Source organism: Oncorhynchus mykiss, chromosome 11 (genome assembly GCF_057628025.1).
Source record: "Oncorhynchus mykiss isolate SJ-2025 chromosome 11, ASM5762802v1, whole genome shotgun sequence".
Classification (NCBI taxonomy): domain Eukaryota; kingdom Metazoa; phylum Chordata; class Actinopteri; order Salmoniformes; family Salmonidae; genus Oncorhynchus; species Oncorhynchus mykiss.
The window spans coordinates 2,891,130-2,911,526 of NC_143032.1; positions in this window are offsets into that span (position 1 = coordinate 2,891,130).

Here is a 20,397-nt window from a genome sequence, read left to right on the forward strand (position 1 = left end):
TCAGGAGATATGGTGTGTTGGGGGGGGGCTGTCTGTATAGCTGGGGAAGATGTTTGAGGGGATATGGTGTGTTGGGGGGCTGTCTGTATAGCTGGGGAAGATGTTTTGGATATACGGTTATAGGAGTGGGTATTGTGCTGTTGGTTTGTATCATGTGGTAGATAGACCGGTGAGCATGGTAAATGTACGCAGTACAGGATATATTTTTGGCTTTTTATTTTTAAGTGGGGGGGGGGGGGGGGGGGGGGAGTTTTAAATTAAATGAGATTGTTTAAGTAAAGAAAGACAAGAAGTCTCTCATATATATATTTACTCTAGCTATGTGCCTGGTGGGTGAGTCAGATATGTAAAGTGACAGTTAGAGAAGCTTGTGAAGAAGAGTAGAACTCAGAGATGACAGTTGCCCCCCTACAGCCACAATCTACAAGTGAGTCATGGGATGAGAGCGGACAGCAACAGGTTCACGCTTTGGGGGCAGTAAACAACGACAAAGAGGAAATGCCTAAATTCATGAAGCTCTCTCTCTCACAAACACACAGTCTCACAAACACACAGTCACAAACAGTCACAAACACAAACACGTTTCCCCTCAAATTGCTGCACTGTATTCAAGTATCACAAAATGCCTTTTCACACTCCTACTGGTACCTATAAACATACACGGTGACATTACACAGGCCAAGACCGAGAGAGGAGGGGAGAGGGGAGGACAGGAGAGGGGAGGAGAGGGAGACCTTGAGAAGACAGGAGAAGAGAGGAGGGGAGAAGAGAGACCAAGAGAGGACAGGAGAAGAGAAGAGAGACCCAGAGAGGACAGGAGAAGAGAAGTGAGACCAAGAGTGGACAGAAGAAGAGAGGAGAGGAGAGGAGAGGAGAGGAGAGGAGAGGAGAGGAGAGGAGAGGGAGAAGGAGACCGAGACCGAGACCGAGAGAGAACAGGAGAGGAGAGGGGAGGGAGATAGGAGGGGAGAGGGAGACGGAGAGAGGACAGGAGAAGAGAGGAAGAACAAGAAAGGAGGGGGAGAGGGAGAAGGAGAAAGGACAGGAAACGACAGGAGGGGAGAAGAGAGGGAGTACGAGAGAGGAGAAGAGAGGAGGAAAGAGGGGGTGGGTAGATCGAGAGAGGACAGGCTAAGAGAGGAGGGGAGAGGGGGGGAGCGAGACAGGAGAAGAGATGAGGGAAGAGGAAGGGAGGAGAGGGAGATCGAGACAGGAGAAGAGACGAGGGGAGAGGAAGGGAGGAGAGGGAGACAGAGGAAAGAACCAGACCATTGCAGAGCAGAAACAGCATCACGGATTACAGAGGGGAAAGGAGAGCAATACTGAAACCAAGATGGAGAGGACAGAGGAAGACAGATGTATTAAAGATAAGAGGATTATACACAGAGCCTCTTCTTATTCCTCATTTGAGATTTCAAAGCCAGCCCTCCTGGGGAGCAGCTGTATCCTCCATCCTAGCTGCTAATCTGGCCCACCAAAGTCAAAGAGAAGAGATAACTTCAAAGCTACCCTCTTCTGCCGGGGCCTCTACCAATCATTAGGCTAGCAGGCTACCGACCCAGCGCCCTAACCATTAGGCTAGCAGGCTAACAGGACCCTAATCATTAGGCTAGCAGGTTACCAAGGCCCTAATCATTAGGCTAGCAGGCTACCAGGGCCCTAATCGTTAGGCTAGCATTATACCAGGACTGTAACCATTAGGCTAGCAGGCTACCAGGACCCTAATCATTAGGCTAGCAGGCTATCAGGGCCCTAATCATTGGGCTAGCAGGCAACCAGGACCCTAATCATTAGGCTAGCAGGCTACCAAGGCCCTAATCATTAGGCTAGCAGGCTACCAAGACCCTAATCATTAGGCTAGCAGGCTATCAGGGCCCTAATCATTGGGCTAGCAGGCAACCAGGGCCCTAATAATTAGGTTAGCAGGCTACCAGGACTGTAGCCATTAGGCTAGCAGGCTACCAGGACCATAACCATTAGGCTAGCAGGCTACCAGGACCATAACCATTAGGCTAGCAGGCTATCAGGACCGTAGCCATTGGGCTAGCTGGCTATCAGGACCGTAGCCATTAGGCTAGCTGGCTATCAGGACCGTAATCATTAGGCTAGCAGGCTACACAAGGTACTAGTTGTGCTAGCACGAGGCAGGTGGTTAGGGCTGGGAATGGAGGAAAAAATGAGGGAAGCTGAAAGGAAATGAAATGTGCTTCTCGGAGAGAGGCCTTTGACCTGATTAGATACAATTAGTTAGTCAATATTGCTGCATCACAAATGGCCTCCTGTTCCCTATATAGTACTTTTGAAGTAGGGCACAATATGGAATGGGGTGGCGTTTGGGACGCACACTAAATCTTCTATGTAAGCTAGATTTTCCACTCCTCACAGCATGTGGTGAGATACTATGGACTACAGAGGTCAACTACATGTGGCGAGATACTATGGACTACAGAGGTCAACTACATGTGGTGAGATACTATGGACTACAGAGGTCAACTACATGTGGTGAGATACTATGGACTACAGAGGTCAACTACATGTGGTGAGATACTATGGACTACAGAGGTCAACTACATGTATTAGTTGTTTTTCATTGTTGATAATTAACTGGGTGGTTTGAGCCCTGAATGCTGATTGGCTGACAGCCGTGGTATATCAGACTGTATACCACGGCTATGACAAAACATGTATTTTTACTGCTCTAATTACGTTGGTAACCCGTTAATAACAGCAATAAGACTCCTCGTGGGTGGTGGTATATGGCCAATATACCACGGCTGAGGGCTGTATCCAGGCACTCCTCGTTGCGTCGTACCTAAGAACAACCCTTAGCCGTGGTATATTGGCCATATACCACCACCCCCCGAGGTGCCTTACTGCTTAATAACACAGACACTGCTTCCTCAGTCGTATACCATGTTTCCTCTATGGGTTTCTGTTGACTGTACTCTCTATGAGGGATTCATACAAAAGGAACACTATTCATGAAGTAAACAGGTTAGCCCTGACTGGAGGATGTTCAACAACAACAACAACAACAACAGCATATGGGTTTCTGTTGACTGTACTCTCTATGAGGGATTCATACAAAAGGAACACTATTCATGAAGTAAACAGGTTAGCCCTGACTGGAGGATGGTCAACAACAACAACAACAACAACAACAACATATTGGTTTCTGTTGACTGTACTCTCTATGAGGGATTCATACAAAAGGAACACTATTCATGAAGTAAACAGGTTAGCCCTGACTGGAGGATGTTCAACAACAACAACAACAACAACAGCATATGGGTTTCTGTTGACTGTACTCTCTATGAGGGATTCATACAAAAGGAACACTATTCATGAAGTAAACAGGTTAGCCCTGACTGGAGGATGTTCAACAACAACAACAACAACAACAACATATGCAGCAGCAGAGCTTGACAACTGTATTTAATACATTCAATCTAAACTCCTCTCCTCCTCTCCTCCTCTCCTCTCCTCCTCTCCTCCTCTCCTCCTCTCCCCTCCGGTCCTACTGTAAGTTCCTTCCATCCCACTGAAAGCCCCCTAACACACTGGCTCATTAGGGGTGATAGGGTTGCCATGGTGAGTGGCGCTGTGCAGCCACGGTTACGGACTGTGGAACCCGACGAGGTAGTCAAGGCCACTGCTGCCGTTCCTCGCTCCTGGAGGCGCGATGTTGGGGTTTTCGTCCCGAGAGATTAACGCTTAAAGCCTGGTGAAAAATGACAGAAATCGTAATAAACTCAAAGAAGTTAAAAGCTTGTTAGCCACCACATGGTCGAGAAAGGAGAGAGGGATGAGGAGGGGAAAGGAGGTAGGGAGGGAGGAAAGGTGAGAGAGAGAAAATGGCACACACAGCACTCTGTTTCCTTACAGAACGCAGAAGCAAATAATACAAAACAAGGAAGCAGGAGATTGCCGTCTTCAGACTGTCTCATTAGAATGTTATCATGATGCAGGAGATTGCTGTCTTCAGACTGTCTCATTAGAATGTTATCATGATGCAGGAGATTGCTGTCTTCAGACTGTCTCATTAGAATGTTATCATGATGCAGGAGATTGCTGTCTTCAGACTGTCTCATTAGAATGTTATCATGATGCAGGAGATTGCTGTCTTCAGACTGTCTCATTAGAATGTTATAATGATGCAGGAGATTGCTGTCTTCAGACTGTCTCATTAGAATGTTATCATGATGCAGGAGATGCTGTCTTCAGATTGTCTCATTAGAATGTTATAATGATGCAGGAGATTGCTGTCTTCAGACTGTCTCATTAGAATGTTATCATGATGCAGGAGATTGCTGTCTTCAGACTGTCTCATTAGAATGTTATAATGATGCAGGAGATTGCTGTCTTCAGACTGTCTCATTAGAATGTTATCATGATGCAGGAGATTGCTGTCTTCAGACTGTCTCATTAGAATGTTATAATGATGCAGGAGATTGCTGTCTTCAGACTGTCTCATTAGAATGTTATCATGATGCAGGAGATTGCTGTTTTCAGACTGTCTCATTAGAATGTTATAATGATGCAGGAGATTGCTGTCTTCAGACTGTCTCATTAGAATGTTATCATGATGCAGGAGATTGCTGTCTTCAGACTGTCTCATTAGAATGTTATAATGATGCAGGAGATTGCTGTCTTCAGACTGTCTCATTAGAATGTTATAATGATGCAGGAGATTGCTGTCTTCAGACTGTCTCATTAGAATGTTATCATGATGCAGGAGATTGCTGTCTTCAGACTGTCTCATTAGAATGTTATCATGATGCAGGAGATTGCTGTCTTCAGACTGTCTCATTAGAATGTTATAATGATGCAGGAGATTGCTGTCTTCAGACTGTCTCATTAGAATGTTATCATGATGCAGGAGATTGCTGTCTTCAGACTGTCTCATTAGAATGTTATAATGATGCAGGAGATTGCTGTCTTCAGACTGTCTCATTAGAATGTTATCATGATGCAGGAGATTGCTGTCTTCAGACTGTCTCATTAGAATGTTATAATGATGCAGGAGATTGCTGTCTTCAGACTGTCTCATTAGAATGTTATCATGATGCAGGAGATTGCTGTATTCAGACTGTCTCATTAGAATGTTATCATGATGCTGTCTTCACAGACTCATTACTATGTTATAATGATGCAGGAGACTGCTGTCTTCACAGACTCATTAGAATGCTATAATGATGCAGGAGACTGCTGTCTTCACAGACTCATTAGAATGCTATAATGATGCAGGAGAATGCTGTCTTCACAGACTCATTAGAATGTTATAATGATGCAGGAGATGGCTGTCTTCACAGACTCACTAGTATGTTATAATGATGCAGGAGATGGCTGTCTTCACAGACTCATTAGAATGTTATAATGATGCAGGAGAATGCTGTCTTCACAGACTCATTAGAATGTTATCATGATGCAGGAGATGTTTGTCTTCACAGACTCATTAGAATGTTATCATGATGCAGGAGATGTTTGTCTTCACAGACTCATTCGAATGTTATAATGATGCGGGAGATTGCTGTCTTTACAGACTCACTAGTATGTTATAATGATGCAGGAGATGGCTGTCTTCAGAGACTCATTAGAATGTTATAATGATGCATTAGATGGCTGTCTTCACAGACTCATTAGAATGATGCAGGAGATGGCTGTCTTCACAGACTCATTAGAATGTTATCATGATGCAGGAGATTGCTGTCTTCAAAGACTCACTAGTATGTTATAATGATGCAGGAGATGGCTGTCTTCACAGACTCATTAGAATGTTATAATGATGCAGGAGATGGCTGTCTTCACAGACTCATTTGAATGTTATAATGATGAAGGAGATGTTTGTCTTCACAGACTCATTAGAATGTTATAATGATGCAGGAGATGGCTGTCTTCACAGACTCATTAGAATGTTATCATGATGCAGGAGATTGCTGTCTTCACAGACTCACTAGTATGTTATAATGATGCAGGAGATGGCTGTCTTCAGAGACTCATTAGAATGTTATAATGATGCAGGAGATGGCTGTCTTCACAGACTCACTAGAATTTTATAAGGATGCAGGAGATGGCTGTCTTCACAGACTCATTAGAATGTTATAATGATGCAGTAGATGGCTGTCTTCACAGACTCATTAGAATGTTATAATGATGCAGGAGATGGCTGTCTTCACAGACTCACTGGTATGTTATAATGATGCAGGAGACTGCTGTCTTCACAGACTCATTAGAATGTTATAATGATGCAGGAGATGGCTGTCTTCACAGACTCATTAGTATGTTATAATGATGCAGGAGATGGCTGTCTTCACAGACTCATTAGAATGTTATAATGATGCAGGACATGGCTGTCTTCAGAGACTCATTAGAATGTTATAATGATGCAGGAGTTGGCTGTCTTCACAGACTCATTAGTATGTTATAATGATGCAGGAGATGGCTGTCTTCAGAGACTCATTAGTATGTTATAATGATGCAGGAGATGGCTTTCTTGAGACTCATTAGTATGTTTTAATGATGCAGGATATGGCTGTCTTCAGAGACTCATTAGAATGTTATAATGATGCAGGAGAAGGCTGTCTTCACAGACTCACTAGAATGTTATAATGACGCAGGAGATGGCTGTCTTCACAGACTCACTAGAATATTATAATGATGCAGGAGATTGCTGTCTCCAACTTCAGTGATTTTTGCAATTCGTTCCAGTCATTGGCCGCAGAGAACTGGAAGGAAAGGCAGCCAAACGAGGTGTTGGCTTTGGGGATGACCTGTGAAATATACCTGCTGGAGCGCGTGCTTTGGGTGGGTGTTGCTATGGTGACCAGTGAGCAGAGGGAAGGCGGGGCTTTACCTAGCAAAGACGTATAGATGACCTGGAGGGCCAGTGGGTTTGGTGACGAATATGAAGCGAGGACCAGCCAACGAGAGCATACAGGTCGCAGTGGTGGGTAGTATATGGGATGGCACTGTGATAGATTACATACAGTTTGCTGAGTAGAGATTGTGCAGCTCTTTCTGAACATCAGGGGTTTGGATTTGGGTGAAGGAGAAATGGGGGGGGGAGGCTTGGGCAGTTGATGTGGGGGGTGCAGAACTATTGGCTGGGGGTTGGGGTAGCCAGGTGGAAAGCATGGCCAGCCATACAGAAATGCTTATTGAAATTCTCAATTATCTTGGATTTATCAGTGGTGACAGTATATCCTATCTTCAGTGTAGTGGGCAGCTGGGAAGAGGTGCTCTTATTCTCCATGGACTTTACAGTGTCCCAGAACCTTTTGGAGTTAGTACTACAGGATGCACATTTCTGTTTGAAAAAGCTAGCCTTTGCTTTCCTAACTGACTGTGTGTATTGGTTCCTGACTTCCCTGAAAAGTTACATATCGCGGGGACTATACAATGCTAATGCAGAACGCCACAGGATGTTTTTTTTGCTGGTCAAGGGCAGTCAAGTTTGGGGTGAACCAAGGACTATATCTGTTCTTAGTTCTACATTTTTTGAATGGGGCATGCTTATTTAACACGGTGAGGAAAGCACTTTTAAGGAGCAACCAGGCATCTTCTACTGACGGGATGAGGTCAATATCCTTCCAGGATACCCGGGCCAGGTCGATTAGGAAGGCCTGCTCACAGAAGTGTTTTAGGGAGCGTTTGACAGTGATGAGGGGAGGTCGTTTGACAGCAGACAGATAATGAGGCAGTGATCGCTGAGATCCTGATTGAAAACAGCAGAGGTGTATTTGGAGGGCAAGTTGGTCAGGATGATATCTATGTTAGGCTCTATATCTATGTTTACGGATTTGAGGTTGGACCTGGTAGGTTCCTTGATCATTTGTGTGAGATTGAGGGCTACAACTACATGATTCCATATCTGTTATTTGATTGATGTCTTCACTAGAATTCTACAATCTAGAAATACTGTATGTATTCAATCAGATGTTTACGTGACTCTCAATGCATTAGACAGACACTGGCTGGCAACAGATTGTTTGCTATGCTCTCTCTCTCTCACACTCACACACACACAGTTTGGTAGAGATGTTCCCACTGGACTCCTTCTGAGACGTCGGTGATGACAAACTGAAGGTCATTTCAGGGTATGAATGCATCAATGTAGATTCAGATTCAGACACACCTCCCTTCTCTTCTTTCCTTCTACCCTCTCTCTATCTCTCCTCTCACTTGTCTCTGTCTAAATCTCTCCTGTCTCTCTCTCTCTCTCCTGTCTATCTCTCCTCTCTCCTGTCTATATCTCTCCTATCTCCTGTCTATATCTCTCCTGTCTCTATTCAATTCAATTCAAGGGGCTTTATTGGCATGGGAAACATGTGTTAACATTGCCAAAGCAAGTGAGGTAGATAATATACAAAAGTGAAATAAACAATAAAAATTAACAGTAAACATTACACATACAGAAGTTTCAAAAAAATAAAGACATTACAAATGTCATATTATGTATATATACAGTGTTGTAACGATGTGCAAATGGCTACTGTACAAAAGGGAAAATAAATAAGCATAAATATGGGTTGTATTTACAATGGTGTTTGTTCTTCACTGGTTGCCCTTTTCTTGTGGCAACAGGTCACAAATCTTGCTGCTGTGATGGCACACTGTGGTATTTCACCCAGTAGATATGGGAGTTTATCAAAATCAGGTTTGTTTTTAAATTCCTTGTGGATCTGTGTAATCTGAGGGAAATATGTCTCTCTAATATGGTCATACATTGGGCAGGAGGTTAGGAAGTGCAGCTCAGTTTCCACCTCATTTTGATGGCAGTGAGCCTGTCTTCTCTTGAGAGCCATGTCTGCCTACGGCGGCCTTTCTCAATAGCAAGGCTATGCTCACCGAGTCTGTACATAGTCAAAGCTTTCCTTAAATTTAGGTGAGTCACAGTGGTCAGGTATTCTGCCACTGTGTAAAGTAATGGCCAAATGTTTTGAAATGACACAAATATTAATTTCCACAAAGTTTGCTGTTTCAGTGTCTTTAGATATTTTTGTCAGATGTTACTCTGGAAAACGAAAGTATAATTACAAGCATTTCATAAGTTTCAAAGGCTTTTGTTGACAATTATATGAAATGACATGATGCAAAGATTCAATATTTGCAGTGTTGACCATTCTTTTTCAAGACCTCTGCAATCCGCCCTGGTATGCTGTCAATTAACTTCTGGGCCACTGATTGAGGTCTGGGGAGTTTCCTGGCCAACCACCCAAAACATCAATGATTTGTTCCCTGAGCCACTTAGTTATCACGTTTGTCTTATGATGCTTATGTTGCTCCATCATGCTGGAAAAGGCATTGTTCATCCCCAAACTGTTCCTGGATGGTTGGGAGAAGTTGCTCTTGGAGGATGTGTTGGTACTATTCTTTATTCATGGCTGTGTTCTTAGGCAAAATTTTGAGTGAGCCCACTCCCTTGGCTGAGAAGCAACCCCACACATGAATGGTCTCAGGATGCTTTACTGTTGGCCTGACACAGGACTGATGGTAGCGTTCACCTTGTCTTCTCCGGACAAGCTTTTTCCGGATGCCCCAAACAATCGGAAAGGGGATTCATCAGAGAAAATGACTTTACCCCAGTCCTCAGCAGTCCAATCCCTGTACCTTTTGCAGAATATCAGTCTGTCCCTGATGTTTTTCCCGGAGAGAAGTGGCTTCTTTACTGCCCTTCTTGACACCAGGCCATCCTCCAAAAGTCTTCTCCTCACTGTGCATGCAGATACACTCACACCTGCCTGCAGCCATTTCTGAGCAAGCTCTGTACTGGTGGTGCCCCGATCCCGCAGCTGGACTTTCTTGGGCGCACTGAAGCCTTCTGCAGTGGACATGTTTTTGGGGGATTCAGTTAATTTGCATGGCAAAGAGGGACTTTGCAATTAATTGCAATTCATCTGATCAGTCTTCATAACATTCAGACTTTGTGATAATGAGTACTTGTGTCATTCTCAAACGTTTTGGCCACGGCTGTACTCTCTGTTTAGGGCCAGATAGCATTCTAGTTTGCTTTGTTTTTTTGTTAATTCTTTCCAATGTGTCAAGTAATTATCTTTTTGTTTTCTCATGATTTGCTTGGGTCTAATTGTGTTTCTGTCCTGGGGCTCTGTGGGGTGTGTTTGTGTTCCTTTCTCCATCTCATCCTCTCTCCTGTCTCCATCTCTCCTGTCTCCTGTCTCCATCTCTCCTGTCTCCATCTCTCCTGTCTCCTGTCTCCATCTCTCCTGTCTCCATCTCTCCTGTCTCCATCTATCATGTCTCCTGTCTTCATCTCTCCTGTCTCCATCTCTCCTCTCTCCTGTCTCCATCTCTCCTGTCTCCATCTCTCCTCTCTCCTGTCTCCATCTCCGCTTTCTCCATCTCTCCTCTTTCCCTCTCTCCTTTCTCCTCTTTCCCTCTCTCCTTTCTCTCTCCCCCACCCCACACATCTGCCTCCATTGTGGCCTTCTGACTTGTGGTTCCCAGCCTTCATACCAGCTTCCTGCTCCCCCATTCTCTTCCAGGAGACTCTTGTGCCATAGATCCAACAGCTACACTACAGGCTATTGGTCTAGATCTAAATGTCTTACTCCCATCGGCTACTGAGGTCACACAGTAGTCCGGAACAGCTGGTGCTCTCATGGATGGTTCAGTGTTGCTAGCCTTGAACTGAGAATAGAAGGAATTTAGCTAGCCTGGTTATGAAAACATGTTGATCTTCCAGATCAGTGGTTCCCAAACTTCTTCAAACATTCATCCTCCAGCTGCGTACTCCCTCTAGCACCAGGGTCCCTTGAGCACCAGGGTCAGCTGTACCCCCTCTAGCACCAGGGTCAGCGCACTCTCAAATGTTGTTTTTTGCCATCCTTGTAAGCCACACACTATACATTTATTAAACTTAAGAATGAGTATTTGTCACAACCAGGCTCGTGGGAAGAGACAAAGAGCTCTTATAGGACCAGGGCACAAATAATATAATAATAGCGAATAATTTTGCTCTTTATTAAACCATCTTACATATAAAACCTTATTTGTTCATCAAAATGGTGAATAATTTACCACAGGTTAATGAGAAGGGTGTGCATGAAATGATGCACATAACTCTGCAATGTTGGGTTGTATTGGAGAGAGTCTCAGGCTTAAATCATTTTCCATACAGTCTGTGCCTGTATTTGGTTTTCATGCTAGTGAGGGCCGAGAATTCACTCACACATAGTATGTGGTTGCAAAGGGCATCAACAGCGTGATTTAACAGCATGATTTGCCAAGTCAAGAAACTCTGAGCGCAGCCCTATCCAGAAATCTGGCAGAGGCTTCTGATTAAATCCAATTTTCACAGAACCGCTTGTTGCAATTTCGATGAGGCTGTCTTGTTCCGATATCGTTAAGTGGACTGGAGGCAGGGCATGAAAGGGATAACAAATTCAGCTGTTTCTGTTGTCCGTTTCGGGAAAGTACCTGAGTAATTGCTCACCCAGCTCACTCACGTGCTTCACTATATCACATTTGACATTGGGGCGACTTGCCTAGTTAAATAAAAAATAAAAATAAATGTCCATAAGCTTGAGTTCATTTGCACAAAAAAATGGAAAAAACTGTGTGTTGTCCTTGTTAATGCAGACAGAAAAGAGCTCCAACTTCTTAATCACAACCTCAGATTTGTCCCGCACAGGTCAGCTGTCAGGCATTCATTCCCTTGGCAGCAAGAGCCTCTCGGTGGATACTGAAATTTTGTTCCGCACATTGAATATAGTTGCGGAGAGTCCCTGTAATCCTAGATATCGATCATTCAGGCGAGAGTTCAAACAAGAAAAAATGATTGTCAGTAAAGAAAACTTTAAGTTTGTCTCCGTCATGTCAATAACCATTTTCACTGTAGTGTCCAACGCATCTTTCAAGCTGTCAGGCATTCCCTTGGCAGTAAGAGCCTCTCGGTGGATGCTGCAGTGTACCCAAGTGGCATCGGGAGCAACTGCTTGCACACTTGTTATCACTCCACTATGTCTCCCTGTCATGGCTTTTGCACCATCAGTACAGATACCAACACATCTTGACCACCAAAGTCCATTAGATGTCACAAAGCTGTACAGTACTTTAAAAATATCCTCTCCAGTTCTCCTGGATTTCAGTGGTTTGCAGAAGAGGTCTTCTTTAATTGACCCCCCATTAACGTAAAGGACATATACCAGGAGCTGTGCCAGGCCCGCCACATCTGTCGACTCATCCAGCTGTAATGCATAGAATTCACTGGCTTGTATGCGAAGCAGTAATTGTTTCAAAACCTCTCCTGCCATGTCACTGATGCATCATGAAAGTGTTGTTTGATGAAGGCATTGACCTTTTCCCACCTGCGTTTGTGGGATACTGATCGTTGCCTCTAATTGGGGATCATACTTAGTGTGGTCCTTTTCCCACCTGCGTTTGTGGGATACTGATCGTTGCCTCTAATTGGGGATCATACTTAGTGTGGTCCTTTTCCCACCTGCGTTTGTGGGATACTGATCGTTGCCTCTAATTGGGGATCATACTTAGTGTGGTCCTTTTCCCACCTGCGTTTGTGGGATACTGATCGTTGCCTCTAATTGGGGATCATACTTAGTGTGGTCCTTTTCCCACCTGCGTTTGTGGGATACTGATCGTTGCCTCTAATTGGGGATCATACTTAGTGTGGTCCTTTTCCCACCTGCGTTTGTGGGATATTGATCGTTGCCTCTAATTGGGGATGATACTTAGTGTGGTCCTTTTTCCCACCTGTGTTTGTGGGATATTGATTCGTTTTGCGTTACGAACTTCACGTTCGTTTTTTCTGTTGTTGTTTTTTGAAGGTCCACTTTAATAAATATGTTGAACCCTACTCAACCTGCTCCTTGGTCTCATTATGTTATGTTATGTTATTATATTAACAACGAACTTGACACCCTTGTATTTCTTCATGCTTTATTGTGTTATTGTTTTATTGTGTTATTGTTTTATTGTGTAATTGTTTTATTGTGTTTGTTTTAATTGTCATTTGTTGTCACCAATGAACTCAAAATACTCTAATGTTAAAGTGGAAGAACGAAAAACAAGATTAATTCAAATGTTACATCTCAAATATAGTCATACGTTTTCAGCGTCTTTGTTTAGGCAAGCCTTAGTTCAGGATACAATTTGTCTTATTAAGAAATCACATAATATGTTACATTGTTTGAAACAGTACGGGTTGACATGATTTTTTTATGACTAACCCTTCCTCTGTCCCCGATGTCCTCTGTACATCCAACAGCTGTAAGGTCCCTCATTCAAGTATTGAAGTTCAAGCACAGATTTAACTACAAAGACCAGGGTGCCTTTTTGATAGTCTCATAAAGGGCAGTGATCGGTAGATCGGTAACATTATGACATCAGACATTGAATAAATCTCTTTAAGCGAGGTGAAGTGAATATTTCTGTGCGGGATTATGTATTAAACCACCCGGACACATCAAAGAAACAGTCGTCCTTCTGAACTGAGCTGCAGGACAGGAAGGAAACTGCTCAGGGTTGTTACCATGGGGACATTGGTGATTGGAAAACAGTTAGAGTTCAATGGCTGTGACAAAATAATAATACAAGTATACGGAATAACAATATTCTAAACCCGACAGTGCTTAGTATTCAGACCAGTTGACTTTTTCCTCATTTTGTTATTAATTATTTAGTATTCAGACTCTTCACCCAGTACTTTGTTGAAGAACCTTAAGCAGCAATTACAGTCTCAAGTCTTCTTGGGTATGACGCTACAAGCTTGGCACATGTACAGTATATTTGGGGAGATTTTCCCATTCTTGATTGCATTCTCAGCATTATTTCCATTCTTCTCTTCAGATCCTCTCCAGCTCTGTCAGGTTGGATGGGGAGCATCGCTGCACAGCTATTTTCAGGACTCTCCAGAGATGTTCGATCGGGTTCAAGCCCGGGCTTTGGCTGGGCCACTCAAGGACATACAGAGACATGTCCCCGAAGCCACTCCTGCGTTGTCTTGGCTGTATGCTTAGGGTCGTTGTCCTGTTGGAAGGTGATCCTTCGCCCCAGTCTGAGATCCTGAGTGCTCTGGAGCAGGTTTTCATCAAGGATCTCTCAGCACTTTTCTCTATTCCTCTTTCCCTCGATCCTGACTAGTCTCTCAGTCCCTGCTGCTGAAAAACATGATGCTGCCACCAACATGCTTCACTGTAGGGATGGTTCTATGATTCCTCCAGATGTGACACTTGGCATTCATGTCAAAGAGTCCAATCTTGGTTTCATCAGACCAGAGAATCTTGTTTATTAGGGTCTGAGAGTCCTTTAGATGCCTTTTTTGCAAACTCCAAGCTGGCTGTCATTTAGAAGGTTCTCCCACATCAACAGAGGAACTCAGGAGCTCTGTCAGATTGACCATTGGTTCTTGGTCACCTCCCTGACCAAGGGCCTTCTCTCCCAATTTCTCAGTTTGACCGGGCGGCCAGCTCTAGGAAGAGCCTTGTTGATACCAAACTTCTTCCATTTAAGAATGATGGAGGCCACTGTGTTCTTGGGGGCCTTCAATGCCGCAGAAATGTTTTGGTACCCTTCCCCAGATCTGTGCCTCGACACAATCCTGTCTCGGAGCTCTACGGACAATTCCTTCGACCTCATGGCTTGGTTTTCGCTCTGACTTGGACTGTCAACTGTGGGACCTTATATAGACAGGTGTGCCTTTCCAAATCATGTCCAAACAATTTAATTTACCACAGGATGACTCCTATGAAGTTGTAGAAATAACTTGTGGCTGATCAATGGAAACAAGATGCACCCAATGTTGAGTCTCATAACAAAGGTTATGAATAATTACGTAAATAAAAAGGTACTTCATTTTTTTCATTTTTTAATAATATTTAGAATAAGGGGACTGTAACAAAATGTGGAAAAAGTCAAGGGGTCTGAATACTTTTCCAAATGCACTCTACATCGTGTATACAACAAGGCAATAAAGTAATACTGCAAAAACGTGTTTATGCCTGAATGCAAAATGTTTGGGGCAAATCCAACACTACACATCACTGAGTAACTGCCTCCTTGTTTTGAAGCCTGGTGGTGGCTGCATCATTGTGTGGATATGCTTGACATCAAATACTTTTTCTGGATAAAAAGAAACGGTATGGAGCTAAACACAGAGGAAAACCTGCTTCAGACTGCTTCATACTGCTTCAGACTGCTTCAGACTGCATCAGACTGCTTCACGACAATGGGACAATGGGAGAGGAATTCATATTTCTGCAGAACAATATCTTCCAATATCTTTTTAAGCTTACTGTCAATATCAGATAATGTCTATGTCCTGGGAAATGTTCTTTAGGTCAGGTATTCGCTGTTCCAACCAAGGATAGCGGGTCGCCCCAGGTAATCTTGAACTTACTGTGACTCTGTTGTTGAACAGTGTAGTGTATTTTCCATTTTTATTCTTGCATATAAATACTTTTTTTTTTTTCCTGGGAAGGACATTGAGCCCTTTATTTTTCAGACCTTATTCCGGTGTGGTAGGAGGACACTTGACAGTAAACTCACTGCTCTGCTCCTTTAATTGCAGGCTACACTCATATTGATTACACTGTGGGTTATTTACTGGTTTTGGGGGTTTAATGTCTTATTAAAGGAATGTATTGAACTATTGATCTTTTAATACATTTCTGAATCTGATTTTGTGTACTCAAGTGTATTGGTACATTGTATTTAATCAGATTTAGTTTTAAATGGTAAACCCGGTAGATTATCCTTACCCAGATAGGTTATAATTACCCAGAATACCTACTATAAAGTTGTTACTTACCTATCATCATTACCTGGTTATTACATGTTTCTTTTTATGGATTTTGAAGTGTTTACTGTATAAAAATAAAATATTATATTGAACTTGATTGGCCAATTCCCCAAGCTATAGAGGGATCCTACATAGATGTACATAATTTGTATCCTTTTGGTTTGCTGATGTTCAGCTGTGGCACTTTAACTTTGAGAGCTGTAAGAAATTAATGTCACATTTAAAATAATTTTTATGATAGTATTTTTTTTAAACTGCACTTTGTCATAAATTACCTGAAAATTTAATCTGAACATGTGGGATCCATGGTGGAAGAACATGGATCATTTGTTATGTCTGAACATGTGGGATCCATGGTGGAAGAACATGGATCATTTGTTATGTCTGAACATGTGGGATCCATGGTGGAAGAACATGGATCATTTGTTATGTCTGAACATGTGGGATCCATGGTGGAAGAACATGGATCATTTGTTATGTCTGAACATGTGGGATCCATGGTGGAAGAACATGGATCATTTGTTATGTCTGAACATGTGGGATCCATGGTGGAAGAACATGGATCATTTGTTATGTCTGAACATGTGGGATCCATGGTGGAAGAACATGGATCATTTGTTATGTCTGAACATGTGGGATCCATGGTGGAAGAACATGGATCATTTGTCATGTCTGAACATGTGGGATCCATGGTGGAAGAACATGGATCATTTGTTATGTCTGAACATGTGGGATCCATGGTGGAAGAACATGGATCATTTGTATGTCTGAACATGTGGGATCCATGGTGGAAGAACATGGATCATTTGTTATGTCTGAACATGTGGGATCCATGGTGGAAGAACATGGATCATTTGTTATGTCTGAACATGTGGGATCCATGGTGGAAGAACATGGATCATTTGTTATGTCTGAACATGTGGGATCCATGGTGGAAGAACATGGATCATTTGTTAAGTCTGAACATGTGGGATCATTTGATATTTCTTGTTACAAATCCCTTTGGCCCTGCTGTCTAGGGGGGGTGGAAACGAGACACGTAACATAACTCATGCAAATCATAATAGTGAAAAAGTAACAGTGAGAATGAAAAAACACAGACAACTAAATTACCGTCAAACACTCAGGGTTTATTTTTAAACATACGGTAAAGGGGGAGGGAAGAGGGGCTGAGCTGGACCCAAGGACAGAAACAAATATCCCAAAACACCCCTAAACTAGCCTGCTTTAACTTCTTATGGCTAGGGGTTCTGCTCGCGTCACCCATCGACAACATTCCTCTGAAAAGGCAGCGCGCGCGAAATTCAAAATATTTTTGGGGAAATATGTAACTTTCAGACATTAACATGTCCAATACAGCAAATGAAAGATAAACATCTTGTTAATCTACCCATCGTGTCCGATTTCAAAAAGGTTTTACAGCGAAAGCACAACATATGATTATGTTAGGTCATAGGCAAGTCAAAAAAACACAGCCATTTTTCAGCCAAAGAGAGGAGTCACAAAAAGCAGAAAGAGAGAAAATTCATCACCAACCTTTGATGTTTGTTCGATAAACTGCATATTTATATAAAAAAAATCTCATTTTACATTGGCGTGTTACGTTCAGTAATGTTTTGCTTCCAATAGATCCAGTGATTTTGCAGAGAGCCACATCAAATTACGGAAATACTTATAATAAACATTGATAAAAGATACAACTGTTATTCACAGAATTAAAGATATACTTCTCCTTAATTAACCTCTTGAAGCTAGGGGGCACTATTTTTATGTTTGGAAAAATAATGTTCCCAAAGTAAACAGCCTATTTCTCAGTACCAGACGCTAGAATATGCATATAATTGACAGATTAGGATAGAAAACACTCTAAAGTTTCCAAATCTCTCAAAATATTGTCTGTGAGTATAACAGAACTGATATTGCAGATGAAACCCTGAGGAAAATCAAACCAGGAAGTGGCTTCTATTTTGAAAACTCCATGTTCCATAGCCTCCCATTGCTCCATTTAGAGGGATATCAACCAGACTCATTTTCCTATCGCTTCCTCAAGGTATCAGTCTCCAGACATAGTTTCAGGCTTTTATTTTGAAAAATGAGCCAAAATGATAACATCGCGTCAAGTGGTCACATGAGTTTTGCTCACGCAACAGAATTTGGACAGCTATTGTTTTTCCCTCTCCTACTGTGAAAGACATTTGCAGTTGATATATTATCGATTATATATTTTAAAAACAACCTGAGGATTGATTATAAAAAAACTTTTGATATGTTTCTGTGGACATTACGGATATTATTTGGAATTTGTCTGCGTTGTTGTGACAGCCCTTTCCTGTGGATTTCTGAACATACTGTGCCAAACAAACGGAAGTATTTTGGACATAAAAATAATCTTTATGGAACAAAAGGAACATTTGTTGTGTAACTGGGAGTCTTGTGAGTGAAAACATCCGAAGATCATCAAAGGTAAACTATTAATTTGATTGTTTTTCTGATTTTCGTGACCAAGCTACCTGATGCTAAGTGTACTTAATGTTTTGTCGTGTGATCGATAAACTTACACAAACACTTGGATTGCTTTCACTGTAAAGCATAATTCCAAAATCTGAGACAACAGGTGTGTCGCTATGGTATTCAGCAGTTGCTGATGACAATTATCCCCCTTAAGGGATGGGTAGCGTCAAGTTAATTAACATGAATTTATTTTAAACATGTTTTGTTTTTTAAAAATAAACAATGAAAGGGTTTTAATAAATAGCCTGAGATAATTATTGATTTTCTGGTTCATTAAGAAAGCTAAACTTATTCATGTGTTTTAGGTTGTTGAATCAATTAAACCCCGTTCATGTTTATCTTTCTAAAAAATAAAAAGTCATTTTAAAATGTTTATACAAGTTAGCTGGCTGATTCATTGATTCTGTTCGTATAATACTGTACCATAATTTTTGCTGCAGCAAGTTTCTGTCTTTGTGACAGACGGTATCCTTATTTAACTCTACAACAACAAAAACAGCAGACAGAGGGGCAGACAGAGAGAGGCAGGCAGACAGAGAGGCAGACAATCAGAAGGGACAGACAGAGAGAGAGAGAGGCAGACAGACAGAGAGGCAGACAGACAGCGAGGCAGACAGACTGAGAGGCAGACAGACAGAGAGGCAGACAGCGAGAGAGGCAGACAGAAGGGACAGACAGAGGCAGACCGACAGAGAGGCAGACAGACAGAGGAAGACAGACAGAGAGGCAGACAGACAGATTCAGACAGAGAGAGCGGCAGACAGACAGAGATAAATAAAACATAAATAAATCATATAGCATTAATCTCATTATGAGATCTGTAATTATCATCAAAGACACTTGGGTGAAAAGCATTACAACTTGTCCTCAAGAATGTCCTTAATTATGTCAACAGAACTGGCACGAACACACTTCTTCCTCATTCATATGCTAGTTGCCCCATTAGATTTAATTCTAAATCGACACCATTTTTTTTTTTTTAAACTGGAAACAGAACACTCATATCTAATTTTAAGACCTTGTTATTTTTTCCCCTTGAACCTGTGTTTCCGTTCTGTTTAGGACCAGTCCTTTCTGAGTTTTGTGTTGTTCTGCAGTATTTTAGTGCTGTTGCCCTGGAGTCTTGTCTCTGTCACAGGCTTGGAACAAAGACCTCTGTCAATCTGCTCTGTCATTTTCTCCTCCTGCTATCTCTCTCTGCTATGTCTATCTCATTCTCCCCCTGCTCTCTTTCTCTCTGCTATCTCTGCTTTCTCTCTCTGCTATCTCTCTCCGCTCTCTCTCTGCTCTCTCTCTCTCTCTGCTATCTCTCTCTTTCCCCCTGCTGTCTCTATTGCTCCCTTTCTCTCTGCTATCTCTGCTTTCTCTCTCTGCTATCTCTCTCCGCTCTCTCTCTGCTCTCTCTCTCTCTGCTATCTCTCTCTTTCCCCCTGCTGTCTCTATTGCTCCCTCTCTCTCTGCTATCTCTCTCTTTCCCCCCCTGTCTCTATTGCTATCTGATTTTCCCTCTGCTATTGCTCCCCCCCCCCTCTCTCTCTCTCTCTCTGCTACATTCTTTAATGAATTATCTTTCGTTTCTATAGCAGTGGACTTCACATTGAATTTGGTTGCATCAAGGTCTGACCAAGTAGACAAGCAACATCAGGGGAATCACACACACTGTGCCATCAGCACTTCAGAGAAGAAGTTCAATCAAATAAATGATAGTGAAATATACAAATATGTATTTATAGATTTTTATGTTAAGATATTTTTTTTCTTTGAAAAACAAAAATATAAAGGAATCTTTATTCATATTCAACATCTTCGATTTTTGCCGTATTCCGTAGAGAGAGATACACAAAAAAACAAAGTGGAAAAAACAGCAAGATGTTTTAATAGTGTATGTTTTTACAGGCAATTTAAAAGTTAATAATGTGCTGTTGGTTTAACGTTTCCAATTGGGATTAAATATTTGAGGCGTGCGAAAAATGATACGTGTCTCCTTGGCGTAGTGTAGTTGTCTCCAAGGGGCTCATTACTATGGCATTCCTGTGCTAGGAAGAGTGAGGCTGTCAATATGAGCCAGGCTCAGAGCCTAATGCAGAGAAACACACTAATTATATATTATT